The 17,105-nt window shown below is 40.0% G+C and overlaps 2 protein-coding genes across 3 annotated transcripts in view; one reads left to right on the top strand and one right to left on the bottom strand.

Annotated features, from left to right (window-relative positions):
• LOC110828163 (BTB/POZ domain-containing protein 2) overlaps positions 1–17,105 on the bottom strand; it is a 312,552-nt gene that overhangs the window by 171,881 nt on the left and 123,566 nt on the right. Inside the window, exon 4 of the mRNA XM_022060613.2 lies at positions 7,574–7,628. The gene's annotated coding sequence lies outside the window, so the exon portion shown is untranslated. The remainder of the gene's footprint in view (positions 1–7,573; positions 7,629–17,105) is intronic.
• LOC110828179 (growth hormone secretagogue receptor type 1) overlaps positions 1–17,105 on the top strand; it is a 123,644-nt gene that overhangs the window by 59,479 nt on the left and 47,060 nt on the right. The gene's annotated exons all lie outside the window — the stretch shown is intronic.

Here is a 17,105-nt window from a genome sequence, read left to right as displayed (position 1 = left end):
GATAAGGAGTGAAGGAAAACATTAAAAGGACGGACAAGTAGAAAAAAAAAAATTAACAGAAGACATTCTATGAAGAAGCAAGCGCAAAGCCGAAACAGAAGACGACGGAGAAGTGGTCAGACAGGACGAGGTTCCTCACAGCATCAGAACTCAGAGGAACAACGCAGACATCTACACCGCCGTGCTGACCCCTCTACGTGTCAAACCCAATAATTTCAGACTGCTCTGTGTTCAGTGAACATCAGTCTACATTATTCCCCTCCGCAGTTAATAGAATTGCAAACACGACACAGAAAACTTTACTTTCGTTCGTAACGATTTCTCATGTTTGAGCGCACAGAAAGTCTTCTACGTGGGAAATATCACGGTGTCAAACCGGAATCTTATTTTAATAGTAACAAACGCCCTTTCCCAGGCTATAAAATCAGCCAAAATGTGACAAATCACACGTATCTAGGTGAGAGTTTAGGTTCTAACGGCGACGAATCTGAATATATATTCTTTGACATTAAGCCGTGTATTCTGGTAAACTTTTATTGACGTTCCAGAAGTAATTACAGCCTCCATCATGAGGGCGATGAGGCACCTCCGAAACGTCGGTAAATTTACACTAAAAACTACACGGCGCAATATCCCAGAAGAAGTGATCTTCACCTCCATCAGTGCCGAGATCAAGAACGCTTAAGGGCATGGAAGATGAAACGTTGGTGAAATCTGAGGTCCTCACGGCAGATTTTAACGTTTCGGAAAAAGACGTTTCCAGGGCTTAAACCCAGAAAAAGTTAATCGTCAACTATACTCGTTTTTTAGTCTTTTGCACAAAAGAACTAATGGAGATATTACACCGTGTTCAGTGCAAAAATTATGAAAATTAAATAACCCGACAAATTAAAATAAAAGCGGGTTGGAGAATTAGTATTTCATTTCGTATATGTATCAGATTTTAAATGCATTTTCTAATGTATCTTAAGTTAAGAAGGGTAAAGTAAGATAGAACAGGAAAAATTTAATTAATGCAGATCTTCATAACTTTTACTTCTCCAAGTCATATTTCTAAGGTAATTAAGTCGAATAATGAAACATCATTAAAATTTTTATCGCATTTTTCAAAGTAATGGTCCATTTGAGAATTCTAAGGGGGGAGTGCGTAGAAGACGATATTTAAATGTGACGTACGGTCTCAAGGTATGAATTTAACCTAAGTTACTCATTGGGCTCTTTGGATACCATGAAGAACCCACGTGCCCCGTGAAAAAAGGTACAGAAATACCTCGGAGATATTGCGGTTTCGGTTCCAGACCACCGCAATAAAGCGAGTCACGCGAATTTTTTGGTTTCCCAGAGCACATAAAAGTTATGTTTAAACTATACTGTAGTCTATTAAGTATGCAATAGCATTATGTCTAAAAAAAATGCGAGAATTAACAAAATGTGACACAGAGACACGACATGAGCACGTGCTGTTGGGAAAATGGCGCCGATAGACTTGCTCGACGCAGGGTTGCCACAAAACTTCAATTTGGGGGAAAAGATCGCAATATGACGAGGTATGTCTATATTTTGGACGTCTTATTAATTATAAATCGCAAAAATAACACCATTCAACCGCAGAGTTACTCGTAATCTTCCTAACATAGTGACGAAACTAACATAATACAAAATACGAATAATTAAACAGCGGATCCATTGTGGGTTGACAAGTAATTAATTTAAGTTAGTGAAACAGTTCGTTTAATACCTCGTTCGGTTTCCGAGCGTCGAGAACGAATTTCACAAACTCATAATGTTGTTGGTCCTTTTTGTTGAATCCAGAGCACGGCACAAAGCCGAGCTGGAGGCTACGACGTTAATTCCTTCGTTAGTGTAGAACCGTGAAACACTTCACATAATGTACAACACTAAACAAAACAAAACATGATGTGAGCCTGCTTCAGACGACTATAAACGTTCTACCCAAATACCGGTTGTTTAACTACGTTTTGTCGTCATATTTTCATATTCACCTGACAACGTTCAGCAAAGGTTAGATAATTTTGTACCAAATTTAGTGGATATACGGCAGGTAGTTTCAGACAAAACGCGGGGACGATGGCACTAGCTGTCACTCCTTTCGTGTGTACAGAGTTTGCTTAGACCTAGACAATTTTCTGCTAATAATTACGAAAAAAAAAATACAAAGAAAACTTAAAAACATATTTATTGCCAAAAATAATTACAATTATTACTTAAGTTTACCTGAGATCGCGCTGTATTGAATACTATTATATACTTTTAACTAATCAAAGATCAGTAGTCAATTTATTATCCCACAACATTCTTAATGTTTATATGCTACTCTGTGTAAGCAATTAACCGAAATAAAGACTGTTCACTCATCTATGGCATGCTATATTCAATGATGATGACATCGGGATTATATTACATACAAATAGTAGGATTCCCTTAACAGCATTACCATGGCAACACTTATAACATTATTCCATAAAGTCCAAAATTACTTAACAGCAAATGATTGTCATACTGTCAAGTCAACGGTAATAACAACATACAAATATTATCAAATTTGGTCCCAAATCAATTAACAACAGCAAATAATCATCAACCAACCAACAAACCACGAAACTATATACTGCTTATTACGCCCACGTAATGATAGAAGACTATGTATAGGTTAGGTCTATTAATTTAATTGTAACAGACAGGCTGAAGGCTCATCTGTCATTGTATGTACGCAATTTATTTACTTATTTAGTGTTCTGTCTGACGACAGGTCCATATGAACAGGATCCTTCCATCCTTTTCTCGGACTGGGACCTGTTCATATACGTTCTTGGCAGATGATCCAGAAGTGGTTTGCCATTGCCTTCTTCTGTGTGTGAATGGAGTAATTGTTGGGATGCCACGGAGCAAAACTCCGTGTTGCCTAGACCACGGCCTTGCCCAACACAAGTTATAAATTCGAACCCGAGACCCCAGGATTATAAGGCCAGCGTTCTAACCCCTAGACCACCTCATCTTATTATTATTTAGTGTTCTGTCTGAGGACAGGTCCATATGAACAGGATCCTTCCATCCTTTTCTCGGACTGGGACCTGTTCATATACGTTCTTGGCAGATGATCCAGAAGTGGTTTGCCATTGCCTTCTTCTGTGTGTGAATGGAGTAATTGTTGGGATGCCACGGAGCAAAACTCCGTGTTGCCTAGACCACGGCCTTGCCCAACACAAGTTATAAATTCGAACCCGAGACCCCAGGATTATAAGGCCAGCGTTCTAACCCCTAGACCACCTCATCTTATTATTATTTAGTGTTCTGTCTGAGGACAGGTCCATATGAACAGGATCCTTCCATCCTTTTCTCGGACTGGGACCTGTTCATATACGTTCTTGGCAGATGATCCAGAAGTGGTTTGCCATTGCCTTCTTCTGTGTGTGAATGGAGTAATTGTTGGGATGCCACGGAGGAAAACTCCGTGTTGCCTAGACCACGGCCTTGCCCAACACAAGTTATAAATTCGGGCACCGCCGGGAATCGAACCCGAGACCCCCAGGATTACAAGGCCAACGTTCTGACCGCTAGACCACCGTGGCTATGTACGCAATAGGTTATGCTATTTAGCTGCTAGATCATGTACTATTGTGTCTTTATAATGTGGACGTGGTCTTAAGCCGTAAGTGGCTTTAATAGTCCATCCGCTAAGCGGAGAAGAAACGAGATTTAATCGCAGAGGATGCAAACTGTCGAATGAGATCGTGTGAGGTCAGGAGGGGTATGAACTGAGTCGGACGCAACCTGTTTCAATGTGCCTGGAGATATTGAAGGGAACTGCAAACATATGAGCAGCATGTTTCAATATCCGAACACGATATAATAACCAAAATCAGCCCTCAGCGGACAACCCACTCTTTTTGAATGCGTTTAACATCTCAAAAATTGTGACTTGGATTTGGAGGTATTATGTTCTGGCATTCAACTGGACAGCTTGTCTCCTCCTGCCTAAGCTTTCGACAGTTTCACTACTTTCATCAAGTCGAGTGAAGGGATGATATGCCAGCTGACCTTAAAACTAGCCCCAAATCCATATTTCAAGGTCATCTTATCCGTCATCAGGGCGATGAAACTTGTACCAGACTACACGGCGCTACAACCCAGAAGACAACCAAAACCCGAAACGTAAATTAATGCAAACGTTTCCACAGAGGTATTAAGAATGCGTCCATATGGCGTAAGAGGCTTTTTTTAAAAAAATTCTGAAATGTTTAATTGTCACAGCAAGGCCTTTCTGTTCCGATAGCAAATCTAATCGCGTCACGGGAGAAGCGTCTGGCTCCTCCATCAGTGGTTTGCTCTAAAAAAAACCCATTATACTGTAAAATATTGATATCCAGAGGTTACGACGCCTGCTCTGTGTCTGGAATGTCCTGGGTTCAAATGTAAGTCCGAAGGAATGTTATCTCCCATTAAATTCATAATTCTTATGTTATTCCAACCAAACTAACCAAAACACATGATAAATAGTCATTAAATGAACAAACAAAAAGCTATTGTATAGGCCAAACTTGCAGGTTTCTATTTTATCGATCCTGCAGTGTTGATTTCTGCTATAGGCGTGAGGAGCAAATTGGTCTCCTGCTAAATGTGTGGGCGAGCTGATCTTCGGAATTATTCCGGTCAAGAAAGTATTTCATTCCGCCTTTAACTGTAATGGTTAATTGGACTGAAGTATATGTCTCAGGTTCGTCGAGTCATACGAATTGAAACTGTAATCATGAACCTGTGTGCAGACGAACATCTGAATCGGAGAAGAGAGTCAAACCTACGATTATTCGGTACGCTGACTGTTTTAATGATGCCAGTAATCAAGTCGTTCTCTCGGTAACATACCAACTCTGAAAGTGGGACAAAGAAAGAAATTTGATTATCGATTATGTATCGATAATTGACAGCGTAATAACGCTGCGACTACGAGAAATCTGTCGACAGTTTGTCTACGCAACAGCTTATGCGCTGAAAATCTTTACATACGTACAATACGTTCTACTTCAATTCTCTAAATTTCTGTAAAATTAATTGGCATCCTGAAGTCTTGACTTCACCTTCTACACTTTCTCATGGTCGCCATCTTGTTAATTTTCATAATGCTTTAAAGCAGTTTAGAAAATTTCACTTTGCAATAACGCGCCACGACTGAAAACTTCTAAAACAACAAAATGTAACATTTTAGATATTCTACATTAATAATTTATCCTCGTGTTTCTTTACGTCTGGAATATCAAGAAATATTTAAAATAAAAAATTGCATATTTTAAGGGGAGATGTATTTATGATTAGCCAATTTTTAATTTAATCGTGAAACCATATATCATCACCTTCGACCAAAACAGTTATACTACGGCGATAGGAGCAAAATTCATCAAGGATTATTTTATGCAGACACCAAATTTAATCAAAATCCGTTCATTCCGGTGATGACACGTGAACGGACAAGACACGTTCCCATCTGCAATTCCTTTCAAGTTTCTTCCAAAGAAACCCTCTCCCCTGGCTCCTCTAATTTGGTTAGCAATTTCTCCCCCCCCCCCCTGTACTTCGGGTTCATTAGAATCAGATCAGCTCAGTCATGTGGAACGTCATTAATGTTCCTGATTGCTGACGCCATGTTGACGTTGATTCCAGGCGGAAGTTATAACTGGAATCTGCCTTTGAGTCACATACGAAACGCCATTCGTCACATGCACTTCGTTAGTTTGTATGATTTTAAGATACGGTTGTATTACATTTCGGGTCAGCGAAGTTTTAATTACCGTGGAACTCAATGCCTCGTCATATCTTGTCGACGGCCTAGGTAAAAACGTCGTGGACAGTAACCGAAACTGCGTGTGTCTAATGTAAAGAGAACACGTGAAGACAGACAACATAAGTATTTATCCACACGAATGAGTTTCCTGTAAAGACTGTGTTTGTTGGTTTTTCAAAAAATTTCGATTTCAGTTCATTGATAATTTTATAAAATAACTTCAGTTATTAAAACCACAAAAATTTTTATATTGTTGAGTTCAATTTCATGCGTTGTGAATAATGTAAAAATGTGCCTTTGAGATTTTAACGTCTTAGGCTCACATCTACAAAATTATTTTTTTTCATTAAAATATTCGATTTTGCGACTGAGTACCCCTACGCTGAAATCCCATTTTTATATAATCAATGTTTTCTTCAGTAGCAGGAAAGTTCTGTTCTCGGATTCGATAATTACCAAATTATGTGGCGGGCCGCATAAATTGACTTCGACGGCCACAGTTTGCCGACCCTGACCTATAACCTGCAAAGACATTTAGAAATGCAAGCTTTATACACCAATGTTCAGTCATTAATTGACATCTGATACCCTCTGCAGTTCAAAGAGCTTCTTTAATTAAATAAAGAAACAATTATGGAATTTCCTCGTCCTGAGCACAACCTATCATACAAACGTACACTTTAGATTAGAGTTGGCGTATTCGCTACTGTGTTCTTTGCAATTTTCACACCTCATTAGCCCCAAGTTCATCTTCCCTTAGCAAACAGCGTACCAGAATCCTGGGCTACAGCCTATGAATAAAATTTTGGTTCAGTTCAATTCAAAGTTCAACGTAATTAAATTACAATACTGTCAGATGATCAGCGTGTATAATCTACCGATGGAAAGTTATTCACACACAGAGTCACAGATTATTTGTGTCTACTGATTTTCATACCTCTGATCGCAAAACTTGCATCACCCCTTTGAAGCCGAAGCTCGTCTAAGTAACATTTAATATAATTCAGTCCGTACCGCGAAGAAAACACTACACTTCACCATTAAAAAGATCGACTGGTTAACGCTGATCAAGGAAATAATCGCTGGTTACGGTGAGAATTATCTGATTAACGTTTAAGAATCCAGTCCGTACCGCGAAGAAAACACTACACTTCACCATTAAAAAGATCGACTGGTTAACGCTGATCAAGGAAATAATCGCTGTTTATTCTGAGAATCTTACGAAACACACGAATAAAAGAGTTATTGACGATTATGAATCTATTATAAAAGCTATTTACAAAAATTCAAGATTTCAGGGCGATGAGTGAAGAAGCATGGACCCTTGAAAAGTGAGTGGGCGTCATATCCGGTCCTGACGTCGCTTCCAAAGAGAAAAGTCTCCTCTCTGTTGGGTATTGAACCTCGACCTTTCAGCTAGTAACCTGTCACTTTAATACCAGACATCCAGGTTAATGCTATTAATGGCATTACAAGAAGTTGAAAGCACAGAAGCGAGTAATGTTCTGTACTATTTTTGAACACGTGATGTTGAACTGGGAACAAAAATATAAATGCATCTCCCCACATGAAAGCGAAATGAATGGTCTTCAAACTAAGACTAATGAGCGAGTCAAGATATTTGTGGAGATTTACTATGGTGCCAAAATGTCACGACTGACACAGGGTGGATACCAAAAAGTGTACCAGCAAAATGTCTGCTGCATTTCCACTTTACAAATCTGTCTCAAGATGTCACACAATTTTTTTTTTCCAAGCATACAAATGCTTACTTACCGACGCTGTATCAACTCTTGATGATGGAACGAGACGAAAGCGGATGGAGGAATACCTGAAAATCAAATAAATCAATGAGACATTAACATAAGCAACTCAAAAGAACCTGTGGTGGGGTTCCATAAAAGGCGGGAAAGTTCTTGACTCGTAAGAATACTATCAGCTTCACAAGACACAAACAGGGTTGGCGGGAGAATCTAATGTAGAAAACACAAACATTCGCAAATACAGAGTGATTCAAAAGTCTCCAAACATAGGAAAAATGAAGATTTCTGTCTTCTGGGTTATTGCGCTGTGTAGTCTGGTCGATGTTAACCAACGTTTCAGAGGTCATACTGCCTCCATCATCAGGGCGATGAGTATGAAGATTTCTGTCTTCTGGGTTGTTGCGCTGTGTAGTCTGGTCGATGTTAACCAACGTTTCAGAGGTCATACTGCCTCCATCATCAGGGCGATGAGTATGAAGATTTCTGTCTTCTGGGTTATTGCGCTGTGTAGTCTGGTCGATGTTAACCAACGTTTCAGAGGTCATACTGCCTCCATCATCAGGGCGATGAGTATGAAGATTTCTGTCTTCTGGGTTGTTGCGCTGTGTAGTCTGGTCGATGTTAGACCAACGTTTCAGAGGTCATACTGCCTCCGTCATCAGGCCCTGATGACGGAGGCAGTATGACCTCTGAAACGTTGGTTAACATCGACCAGACTACACAGCGCAATAACCCAGAAGACAGAAATCTTCATATTCACCGCTGTGAGAACCTCAAGTCTTACATAGGAAAAATGTTAACTTTTTTTTAACAAACTCTCACTTTATTCAGAAAACATGCTCTACATGGTTGCCATTCGTTTGAAAACACATATGGATGCGTCTCTCCCACTCGTGGTGAACTCGCGTTAGCACATCTGGTGTTATGCGCGTAATTGCATTTCGAATGCGTTCCTTTAGAAGATTTACCTATGGATGGAGACTTTTGAATCATCCTGTATTATTCCACAAGGACCAAAATCCCTTAACAGACAGATAAATTTTGCCATCGACACGTAAGACGACCATGAGATACCACATATGAGAATAAACCACAGCCACTGTACCAAGCGACAAAACTGGAGCCATATCCGCTTCAGAACGAAGTAACAAACGAACAAGCGAACGGACCGAAATATGTGACAGTGACGAACATCAATTACGAGCTTCGCACCTCGGTCTTTGCCTAAAATCCTTATGATGAATATCTTTGAGGACCCGAATCGTTCGATTACTCAAGAAATTATCAGCGTTTTATGGTCTGACAGAATTCATTACCGTGCTCACAAAATCCAGTCTACGGATACATCAACAAGTCAACACATTCAGACCCAGTACCTCGACATCCACCTTAATGTTATCCTCTAACCAAAGCCTTCTTCTAAGTCGTCCCTTCTTTTAGGTTTCCGTAAAAAAAAAATTGTACGTACTCTCGTCGCTCTCATGCGTTCTACATGTTTCACCCATATCATCTGATCGGAAGCGGGATGATAGAACATTCTCAGTTGTATCGTAGGAAATTCTCATGGAATTGAATCAAATCTTAGTTTTTCTCCTGGTCGTAGGCGTATCTCCGATTTGTCACTGTCGACCCCGGGGCAGGTCCGTCCGAAATGCGTCACGGTTTCCAAGAATTATTTATTTGTCTTGTACTTAGGTTACTTTTCTCTTAACGAAGTAGGCAGCGCGCACCTTTTCACCTAAGCTCAGAAAGAAAGACATCCCGAAATGATGTGCTTGCAGAATACCAGACGATGGACGAAGTCCACAAACCAAAAAATATTTATTTTTATTACGAATTTGTAATGTTCTCCGCTAGCGATCTTCAAACGACAGATAAACCAAACGGATTGGGGCTTGGATGTGGGGGGTGGATGCAGACACGCCTTCACGGCGTACCTAATATAATTCCTGAATCGTTAAGGGTCATGAACTTACTTAATTCGTAATTCCATGGTTTATCTTACATTACATTTGGCCCACATTGTTTTATGGTCATTGCATTTTATCTTATTATTATTTAGTGTTCTGTCTGAGGACAGGTCCATATGAACAGGATCCTTCCATCCTTTTCTCGGACTGGGACCTGTTCATATACGTTCTTGGCAGATGATCCAGAAGTGGTTTGCCATTGCCTTCTTCTGTGTGTGAATGGAGTAATTGTTGGGATGCCACGGAGGAAAACTCCGTGTTGCCTAGACCACGGCCTTGCCCAACACAAGTTATAAATTCGGGCACCGCCCACAGAAATAAGATAACGTAACGAAACACAAATCCTACGACCACTAGGAAGTCCCAGTCACAGGCTTCGAGGTTCAGAATGATTTGTGTGGGTCTTTCATTTGTTTCTTGTCACGCCACAAAACGGAGGCGTAGCAAAGCTAATGGCTAATTTGTTCTGCATGAATGGTGACGGATGAGGGAAACAGTGAAAAATAAATCGAAACAAATAACAAGGAAAACATTTATACGTCCAATAAATTCTCGTGTCGTATCCACGCATGCCTTAAAAAAATTATCCGACCCTGATAAGTTGGTTGTGAAAAACATAATTTACTAAACGCGAGGGGGAAGTAAGAAATTTAATAATTTGCAGGCTTCGCCGAATATTACTTGATTACGTGACAGACTGGGGTGAGACACGAGATACAGAGAGACGAGGAATGGATACAAAGTTTAGAAACGAAAATGTGAAATTAACAGACTATTTGGAAAAGCTATACAGAAGGCCCTGATGGGATAATAATATAGATGATTCAAAGTTAGATACCAATTTTAAATTAATTATGACTCTAAAACTATCTCCCAACAGTCACGCTGAGCGCTTATTAAAAAAATGAATATTGCGAAAACAAACTTGAAATTTGCTCCAATATGGCGTGATTCTTGTCATATATGCAGTTTGGTAATTCCAAAATTATAATTCAAATTTAAATCTAGACGCAACTATGACTCACCCTGTATTAGAATGGATATTATGGAAATACAATAGAATGGTATGGATTGGATTGGATTCATCTGGCTCAGAACAATAACCTCTAATTTTTGCTGACCTGAGTCATGCTTGTGAACTTTCGTTGTCCATAAATGTCGAATGTTTGTTACAAGTGCCACTGTGGGCTCCTGTCCCAATAAATTTGATCGAAGGCGAGTTCCGATGGAAAACTTTCGTCATGACAGCCACGAATTTCAATCTTTGAGGTCAAATGAAAACTATCAACTATCTGCTCCGATACAAACTTTTCAGACGATATAATCTATTGACGCGCGTTTATACCTAACAACGTTCTTCTGAATTTGGAAGCCGTTTCGGACGAACGTACTGTCTCCATTTTCAGAGCAGCACTTCAGCCAATTTTCAGGGATAAAGTACTGCCCTGACGTTGGAGAGACATCAAATTTCTCCGAAATGTTGACACCTACCAACCAGCCCAAACTGAGCAAAAGCTCAGAAGGGCAAAATTAACTCAGCGCCGCGAAAATCTCCAAAAATCTCACATCGTGAAGTGAGCGTAGTTACGAAACTTCCCAAAATAATAATCTTCTTCAAAATGACTGCGTGATAAAATTATCTATAAATATAATTGGTAACTATCTGGGTTGTTAGGTCCCAGTCCGAGCGATTGAAACTTTGTGACGTCTTCAGTGGCTAAGAGAGCGAGCCTGTTTCTCGCTTTAAAGCAGTCTCAGCTGGTTGAAAATCACACGAAGATGTACAGGTTTCAAAACGTGCCCCAGAAAACAACAATTCAAATCCTTCACTGCCAATAAAGAGCCTGTGGCAGGCAAATGTTACAATGAGGTCAGCGTGTTCAGAAACCCCGTGACAAACATCGACAGCCAAACTACGTCGTAGCAACTTCGGACTTGCTACTACCCTCATGTAGAAACAAGGCGCGTTTTTGCATATCAAAGCTTACAAATTAATTCACAGTATTGACGAGTACGTGATTGTTTGCATAAGAATATATTTAACGAAACAATTAGTATTCACTGGAAACCTACGCGCGGCAATGGTGCGTTTGACACAGCCGTGTGTTCCTTGTTTCCGGCCGATCCAAAAGCACATGTGAATGACTCTGGCCTCAGCCACCGATTCTGACGAAAACATTATAATAACTATACACCTTAAACAAAACATTGGTAAAACATGACCAAAAGAAAAAAATCTGGACTAATTAGATTTTATCGATCTGAACATTTTCTCCTGTCAAGAGACTGTCCTCAATGCAGACATTGTTTTTTTCGCCGAAAATGTCTAAAAGTCTGCACTTTTCATTTGTAGCAGTGACCGACCTACCTCGAGGTCGATGCGTTACCACACTTCTCACGCTAAAGTAGAAGACTCTCTCACTTGCCTTGTACGAACACGTATACCGACAGTGTCAACTATGGAATGGCAATTTAAATTTATCCGTCACCTCTAATTTGCCACAAACATTCGAGTGTCGAAATACACTTCTCGTCAGTGTATCAAACACCCTCGATCAGCGTGAGATTTCAGATTCTCACGGCTTCGAACATGAAGATGGCTGTCTTCTGGGATGGTGCGCCATGTATTCTGTTAGAAGCTTACCGACGTTTCGGAGGTGCTTACTGCTTCCAGACGACAGCCGTCTTCAGCCTTAATCAGCGTTCTTTCCTTAGTAAGATGACGCATTGAGATTGGTTACGACCGCTTCGCCACAGAAAGCTGTGAAACTCACCGCGTGTGATTTACTGTAGACAGCCAGAAGGTTAGACGTTCCTCATTTGTAAAACAAGTGTCGAGATTTATTGCCGCGTGTCCGATGGCCTAACCACGTGGTCTCAAGTATGGAGCCTTCCGAAAGTGAAAACCACGACGACGGGAAGAAATTTGGTGAAGATTACCAGCAGACAGAACTTGGTTACGCTCTTTCTAAATCAAACACTGTAGATGTTTAATGAAAACGTGCCGATGAGGATGTTTAAGACTTCGGCGTGGAAAGTAACGCGAGGATAAGGATTATTCATAGCAATCACTTTGACAAATATTATCAGACCGATGATGGACGAGGTATGTAGCATGCATGGGATGAAAAAAATGCGCTTAGACTACGCAATTTCAGTCGGAGACCCTGAACGAACTGCAAAGCTTAGGAGACCTTGAAGATTTTTTAAGGGTGCAAACTGGATTGAACTGGCTTTAGTGAAACTGTTATGAACATCTTGGTTCTTTAACACTCGTAAATTTCTCATAAGCTTCTCTGTGGAATTGATTTGCTTGCCTGTGCATTTATCTTAAAAATATCTACTATTAATTCCTCTCAAGTTTTGTAATAATGACAGATTTATAAGAATAATTTTCTCGTAATTTTCAGTTCTTTAAGATAAAATGTCAATCACCCTTACAATTTCGATTTAAACTAACGCCACAGAGCCGAATTTTCTGATAAGCTGATGAACGCTCATCTGGTAAATAAGTTAATGAAACATGAAGGATCATGTCTCTGTTTACAAAAATCCCGCTGTTGGATACATGTAATGAACGTTCTCAGTCATTACACTAGAATCGACACGGGACAGAATCAGTACGAAATTTAATTTGAATCTGTTCATTAGTTTCGCAGATGAAACATGCGGACGGTCTGAATAACGTCACCAGGTTCTGTTGCGTTGGTTGAAATGAGCGCATGAAAACCACGAAGTTGACTAAAACGAGAAGAGAATTTTTGTACACCCAGTAGGCCCTATTCAGACGAACTGAGTGTTTTACGACTTTGTTTCTAAACTCGTCGTTACCGCCGGTCGCCCTCACACACTTTCGCGTCGAGTTGTTTAGCAACGTTTACATTAGGGAGAGCAGCTGATTGCATTTTAAATACCACTCTTTTTCCCCCCGTCTGATTTAAAGCGCGGTGGCAGAATTCTATGCCCTGAGGTGGTTATCCGGTTGTTCTCTGAGCTGTTTAACGATACACTTTCAATCACATTAATTATATACAGAAAAATGTTAAGACTGAAATGGCTGTCTTCTGGGTTGCAGCGCCGTGTAGTCTGGTAGAAGTTTATCGACGTTTCAGAGGTGGTTACCGCTTCCATCATCAGGGCATCAACCCAGAAGACAGCCATCTTTTTCGTGAGACGTGTTCTTTGTGTCCTGAACAAATGCCAAACGCCAGTGTGACCCTTTGAAGCCGAAGCTCGTCTAAGTAACATTTAATATAATTCAGTCCGTACCGCGAAGAAAACACTGCACTTCACCATTACAAAGATCGACCGAGTAGGATCTGAGGTTTTGAAGGCGGTGAGTCTGAAGATGGCTGACTTCTGGGTTGGTGGAAGTTTATCGACGTTTCAGAGGTCCTTGCTGCCTGCATCATCACGACAATGAGTATAATTCTGATTATGGAGGCAGAAAACACTTCTGAAACGTCGGTAACATTCTACAAGACCACGTGGCGCTACAACCCAGAAGACATCCATATTCATAAATATATGCTAACGATATTTACATATTTTTATTATTCATGAAGACACCGCTGCCTAACTTGTTCTCTCGAGCCTTGGAGTACTGAAATCTTTAAAATATTATATTTTGGAACCAAACAGCGAATTGTCTGCTATGAGAAAGACTACGTATCAGAAGCATTGGTTGTACCATCACCATCAGTTCCATTGACAGCGGTAAGTTACATGCAAGTTCCCCGACAGCCGATTTTCAACCTATATCACGTTGTTTTATGCAGTGGTGTATAACATGTTCCGTACATAGAAACGCGATATGTCCCTACGCGAACAACCTCCATATCCCCTTGACATCGGCACAGAATGTGACACACACCAAACAAAGCCTGGGAAATGGACTGTAAGTCAGAGATTTCTAACCTCCCCAGCATCCAGACTTCTCCAGCAACGACGTGCTCTGATATCAACTTCTTCTGAAATTTATCTTTTCATATTACTTAGAAGACGATGGCGTAGATGGGATAATTTATTAAGGACTTCTGGGGGGGGGGGAGAAAGAGCATCTTATAGCTAGAAGGTCCCCAGGCAATGCCCGCTCGTCCTTCTGTTAAAGATAAAGTAAGAGTGAAGGCGTTAGTGTGATGATTGGCATAAAAGACGGAATTTTGAAATTTTGTATTAGCGAAAGCTGAGGCTATTAATTTGGAAGTTTAATACATAATTTAGAAGTTCCTACTGAGGGGAGGGGGGTAAATTTTGACGGCGTTAAGGGGTGGTAAATTTTGATTAATTTAAATCGGGAGGGCTGCATGAGAAGCTTGCAGTGGCAACTTGAAACTTGGGAACCATCTCAGCAATTAAGGACTTCGTTTATCTAAACGATATATAAGAATTCAGTCCGTACCGCGAAGAAAACTCCACGCTTAACCATTACAAATATCGAATAGTTAACGCTGTTTATCGAAATAATCGCTGTTTACAGTGAGAATAATACGAAACACGTAAATACAAATGAAGAGTTACTTAATGTTAAATCAAGTGGTACATATAATTACCAACGGGCTTTAAACTAGGGCTGTGTAGTCTGTAATAAAATCTCCGACTCCGACTCCTTCATAAAAGCTCAATATGTATTAAGAAGTGTAAATCTACTAAAATTGTAAATGGCCCTATAAGGAACCTTCAGTTACGACAAAGGGCTATCTAAGGTTCTCAAGACGAACACTGGTACATGGAAGTTAGTTGCCTGAAACCAATTGTTCATCACCGTGGTAAAGAAAAGTCCGCTGTGACGTATCAACTGAGTCCAGTGAATCCAGGGATCGCGCCGTACCTCCTCAGGACAAATTTGTTTTTACCGAGGACTTCCTAAACTGATTTGCCAGCGAGTCAGCTTAATATTTTATTTTAATATTTTCCGTCAAATCACAATTTTTAATAATATAATAAAATACAAAATTTGATTTGACGGAAAATATTAAAATATTAACCTAATTCACAATATGACCCAAATATACTACCTTAGCGAGTCAGCTGTAAACGATTGGCACTGCCACGCACGGCGGTCTCAAATCAGATTATTTAGATGAAGCAGCATTGCAGAATGTCACTGACAATAACTCTTTCTGTATCTGGGATCAGAACCCGCGATTCTACCAAAGTACACGACGTAAAAATTTTCCGCGCCATAAACCCCACATACTAACTCTTCTTAACTTAAGTCACTTCCGGTAAAGCTTTCAGCTCAGTTAGAATGTAACTTTTATGTAATTTAAGTGCACTGATTAACTTCTGAGAAAATCCAAGACTAGATAAGGAGGGGAAGATGTTTTTTTTTCATTTTCCTTCTTTTGTTCTGTCCTTGTTCACTCCTTTTATATATTTATTTAATCTTTCTTATCTCTCATTCTATCGCATTTCGATAACTCCCTCGGTCTCTGTGTTTTTAAGGATTTGAACGCGTGTTAAATTGTTTGTGAACCGGCTTTCCGAGGTAACAAACAGAACTTTGCAAGATGTTCAAAGAGAAGTACAGTGCGTACCACAACACGTGACTTCTGTTTAGATAAACATTTAAAAAAAAATGTTTCGTTTCAGAGCCATAATTAAAATGCTATAAGCGAATGGAATGCAGGAAGCTGTTATTTCGAAACTCTGACGATCAAACATAACGGATGCCGTCGAGACGTAGCATATGGTCCATCTCGCCACAGGCAGTTCCGAAAACAGAGTCTCCTGTTTGCACCACGAAACATGCGCGCGAGGAGGAACACTCAATAGAGGCAATTTAACCTTCGGACAACCGCCATCAATTATGTCTTCGAGCCCATAAACCGTCCTGGCACGCTGGTCCAGTGTCATCATTTAACATCTGACTTGCATTCGTCAAGCCTCGTGATCTAACACCGCGAAAAGTCCACTGAAATAAAAGTCACTCCACGTTTCCTTTTAAATCCCAGTAGCATCTACAGAACGCCCCAAAAATATGTATACACACAAGGTTAATATTCCATATTATAATGTGTATGTATCCTTTTGGAACATTTTGTATACGTGCCAACTATCTCAACAAGTAACTCTACATCACGTATTAGTGTGTTTCGTTTGGTTATGACTGTAAACAGAGATTATTTCCTTAAACAGCGTTAACCATTTAATTTTTGTAATGGTAAACTATTGTGTTTTCTTTGCGGTACGGACTGAATGTTTAAATATTATTTTGACGAAACTTCTAAATTACGTATTAAACTTCCAAATTAATAGTCTCAGCTTTCTCTAATACAAAATTTCAAAATTCCGTCTTTTATGCCAATCATCGCACTAACGCCTTCACTCTTACTTTATCCTTAACAGAAGGACGAGCGGGCATTGCCTGGGGACCTTCTAGCTATAAGATGCTCTTTCTCCCCCCCAGATATCGAAGTGTCTCTCACTTCTCCCCCACCAACTTCCTCTTTCTCTCTCTCTCTTCGCATGCCAAGGGTTAATTTATCAGAGTTACTTACCGACGTTTCGGTAACTGTACGGCCAAGACAGTGACGAATAGTATTGAGATTGCGTGATTAATTAATTAATTAA

This window comes from Zootermopsis nevadensis, unplaced genomic scaffold, assembly GCF_977971745.1.
Source record: "Zootermopsis nevadensis isolate Lab colony 2312 unplaced genomic scaffold, Znev_1.0 Znev_ptg000050l, whole genome shotgun sequence".
Lineage (NCBI taxonomy): Eukaryota > Metazoa > Arthropoda > Insecta > Blattodea > Termopsidae > Zootermopsis > Zootermopsis nevadensis.
The sequence above is the reverse complement of the archived record's forward strand: the minus strand, read 5'-3'. Positions and strand labels throughout refer to the sequence as shown.